Source organism: Bombina bombina, chromosome 10, assembly GCF_027579735.1.
Source record: "Bombina bombina isolate aBomBom1 chromosome 10, aBomBom1.pri, whole genome shotgun sequence".
NCBI lineage: Eukaryota > Metazoa > Chordata > Amphibia > Anura > Bombinatoridae > Bombina > Bombina bombina.
Window position 1 is genome coordinate 92,333,412 of NC_069508.1, and position 4,456 is coordinate 92,337,867.

The following is a 4,456-nucleotide window of genomic DNA, read 5'->3' on the forward strand; positions in this document are numbered from 1 at the left end:
TTACATCAACTGTTACGTCATACATCTACAAACATGCAATCATTTAGAGAAATCACAGGGCACTACCTCATAGACAAGTGACAAATACGTGTCTATACCTTTTTTTCCTTTAGATCTGTGAACCTAAATTCGTCTTTAGTACAATATATTCTTCATTCCTTCAGTTTCTAAAATAAAGCAGTTCTTGCGCTCTTGTGACTAAGGTTATTTTCCACACTTGCCCACATGTCTAAAGACAGTAAGAGAGGGGTAGCCAACGTACCTTGTATATTTTGTATGTAGGATTTCTTCATTCTGTAATACGGTACAGAGAGTTACAGTTACAAAGCTTTTTTTTTGTGTGAATGTTTTTGCAAAGGTAAACTTGCAATTTTTTTCAATATTGTAAACCAGGATATGCAAATTAATAATGAAATATAATATTGTAAATATATCCATATAAGTGTATCACTTATTTTCTAGGTACCTGACTTCATATAAAATGGTATGTATAAAGAATCTAAATAGAATTTGACAACATAATAAAGTGGCTATTTAAATATTGTATAGAAAGGTTTTGGTTTAATGTACTTTCTGATGAAAACGAGGAACTGTATGATTTAATGTTGTAAATACTCTGAATTTGAAAGTGCACTCCCATCTGGCGGTATAACAAATGGCAGCTTATATTGTACTTGTGGAAAACAGATGTACATATACCCCCAAAAATATTGTTTATTGTGCAAGTCACTTGTGTCAATATACAATCCTAAAATAGGAAGAGTGTTACCATCTCTTAGTAAGGGCTGTTTGGTTACGGTATAGATGCACCTGTATAGATACTGGTGTTAACCACCATTATCAAACAGTCAATATTTGTAGGAAGGTGCAATGTATTAGAAAATTGTGTGCTATATAATTAGTATGTAGCATTAAAATTGAATAGTTTCATAAAGTCCCTGAGTGTGATTTATAATAGACCTATTTTAATATCTAGATCTAAAAGAAGGCATCTACTTAATTAAAGGGACATAGTACTTATATGCTAAATCACTTGAAAGTGATGCAGTATAACTGTAAAAAGCTGAATCACCTGAGAATCTCTATATAAAAAAGGAATATATATTATCTCAAAATTTCTTCAGCTCACAATAGTAAGTGCTCAGTGAACTGTTATCCTTAAGCTACTGTCCAGCTTTCACTAAAATCTCACAACATTTTATAGTAAACTTCCTTAAAGGGACATTACACAGTAAATAAATGCTATATAAAATAATGCATTCAAAGAAAAAAACTGACTGAGAATAACACGTAGATGTGTATTTTAAAGTTGCATTAGTGGTTTAAATATTGACAAAATAAGTGTAAACTTTTAGTGTCTATAAAGCAACGGGAGCTGCCATGTTGTAACTTAAGTTACCTTCTCTGCTGTGGCCAATTAGGGACAGTTATAAATAGGTCACTAGAGTGTGCAGCCAATGGCTGTGTGGGATATAACAGTGTTCTGCATTTCCATTTCTAACAGGAACTGAAAAGCTCACATGTTTCAGAATGAAATTACAGGAAAATGGGACAAAATAATAAATATATATATATATATATATATATATATATATATATACACACATACAGCCTTTTACAGATATGCTGCATCACCTTCAAGTACTTTTAACATTTGGGTATCATGTCCCTTTAAGTACTGCACTCTCATATTACTAATGATTGTAGATTTAGTCTGCTCTTGAATCCTAGGCCCTACTCTGTATATAAATGGCTATGAATAGTATCTTCTGCTTTATAATTCCCATAAAAGGGAGTAAAATGGAAACCATTTGGAGTGAATTATGAACGAAACTTATACAGCTAAATGGGACTAAACTTTTAAACCATTATTTTATCTTCTGCCTGGGTTTCAACACATTTCATAGCAGTGTGTGGTAGATCCCTCCTGCACCAAAGGAGTTAAGATATATATATATATTTTAAAACTTAACTCTGTCTATTTTTGTACGTAATTGTAAACAATATTTTTTAAAACGGCTGTTGCCATTTTATAAAAAAAAAAAAAAAAGACTGAAGTTTTTATGTTTGGTTGTGTAACCTATTTACATACATTGTATTATTCTAATGTTAATTAAATTGCATTACATTCTAATTCACATAAACTGGTAAAATAGCTCAGATTATTTTGTTTACACAATACAATGTGAACTCAATTGTGTTATTGACATATAAAACCTCCTGCTATATTAAATGCTTCATGAAATGTATTTTATACATTGTAATTTATATATATATAAATATATTCTTGTATTATGCTTCTGTTACATTCAAACACAAATTCTGTTAAACTATTAAATATCTGCTTTTGTTTGTTTTTATTTGGGTCAGGGTAACTATTTATAAAAAACGAACAGTAGAATTTCTTTGCATTTCGTACAACCCAGCCCTACATAGGGCTCGAGAAGGTTTCCCCAATAAATGTATGGAATCCAAAATGTTTCTTTCGTGATTCGGCTAAACCAGTCAATTAAAAAAAATCTGGTTTACTTTTATTATCAAATTTTGCTCTTTTTTTTGTATTTGTTAAATAGCATACCTAGGTGTGTATGCTCTTTTATGTATTTTGTATTAAAAGCTAGATTTTAATGTTACTGGCTCATTTCCACTAAGTATATTGTTCTTTTATACCACATAGCTGAGAGCGAGGGTGCCAGGTAGATACTGTCTTTTTCTTTTTATAATTTATACTTGTATCCGGCACTGCCCCTTTAGTTTACATAGGCTTTTTCCTTAGGGGATAGTTGGTATTCAGTCTTGACTAGGCTGGCCATATTGCCGCTTTACAAAGGGACACATATGAAAAATACATATGTCAGGGTTCTTATACAAAACATTTCTTTAAACAGCCCTGACATATGTATTTTTCATGTGTCCCTTTGTAAAACGGCAATATGGTCAGCTTAGTCTTGACTGATGTTGAGATAGCATGCATGTGTCTGCAGCACTACATGGCCGTTAACGCTGCTGCCATTAAAAGGGACATGAAAGATACATTTTATATTTCGTGATTCAGACAGACCGTACCGTTTTTAAAAAGTTTCCAATTCACTTATATTATCAAATTTGCTTCGCTCATATGGTATTATTTGTTGAAGAGATACCTAGGTAGATAGTGTGCACATGGCTGGAGTTCTACATGGCAGGTAAAAGAAGTAAATAAGAGGGATTTTTTTTATTATTATTGTATGCTCTATCTGTATCCTAAAATGAAAAAGGAGTTCCATGTCTCTCTTAAAATGTACCTCTACTGTTTTTTTACTGCATATACCACATGATCCCTTTACAGCCAGTTATCTAGACCATTGCTGCCCACCAGTCTGTCACAGACGGGGTTATTTAATGGTAGCCACTGTTACCAGTTAGTAACATGCAGGTCTAAACCCCCCCCCCCCCTTACACTACAACTAGTTTACCACTGGTGGGGCTAAATATCTGCCTCTCCCACCAGCTTTTCACAGACAGGACTACTTTGCAAGCTCTGGCAATGAGGGAGAGTTTGGGCATGAAGGTGTTAAACACACAAGGTCTCCAGCTACCTTTTCAGAGCATAAGAGCCAAACCAAATTCTGCCTTCGCCACCCCAAACAATCACTGCCAGCACTTAAAACTATATGATTCAAGGTGTTTGAGTGCCCAAAATTATACTTAAAACTCAAGAAATAAAGCAAATCTATAAAAGAGTGTGTTGGTATTGTAATTCCCAAGATAAGGAAACTGTGAATCCAGTTCTTATGTTACATTGTCACAATAAATTACTAAGCTGGGTGTTGCCGTGCTGGTCTCTTTATCAGCTATCTAAATTCAATTCACTCAATACACTCAATTGTGCTGATAGGAGCGTTCTGGAGACTGTGCTCCAACTCACTGAACTTCGGATGCTGGCCTCACACAGCGATGATGGTATTCAATGTATTAGCACTCGAAGATACAGTTTGGTTAAAAACAAATTTTAATATAAAACCATAAAGTGCACAACAAATGGGGTTACAACAATGTTATGTAAACACCCCATTTACATAACATTGTTGTAACCCCATTTGTTGTGCACTTACTGCAGGGTGTAAACGGTCTAATCTATTGGTTCAGAAACATTTTTACATTTCTACTATTGAGAGGGTCAGTTTAACCATAACAAGACAAAGTGGAGTATGGAAGATGGAAGGGGCATTTTTATGATAATTCAATTGGAGACAAGTCTGTGACTTAGTGCAAGGGCTAAAGAAAACTTACTCTAGACCAGTGATGGCAAACCTTGGCACTCCAGATGTTTCAGAACTAAATTTCCCATGATGCTTAGGCACTCTGCAGTCCAGTAGAGCATCATAGGAAAAGTAGTTGTGAAACATCGGTAGTGCCAAGGTTCACCATCACTGTAATTGACCCAAAAAATGATCAAAATTCTCTTTTCAATGCC

General features: G+C 34.1%; 1 protein-coding gene across 1 annotated transcript in view; it reads left to right on the forward strand.

The window, feature by feature from the left end:
- The window catches only part of LOC128640814 (rho GTPase-activating protein SYDE2), a 142,110-nt gene extending 139,568 nt beyond the window's left edge, over positions 1 to 2,542 (forward strand). Inside the window, exon 7 of the mRNA XM_053693239.1 lies at positions 1 to 2,542. This exon is cut by the window's left edge and continues 2,548 nt beyond it. The gene's annotated coding sequence lies outside the window, so the exon portion shown is untranslated.
- The last annotated feature ends 1,914 nt before the right edge of the window (positions 2,543 to 4,456 follow it).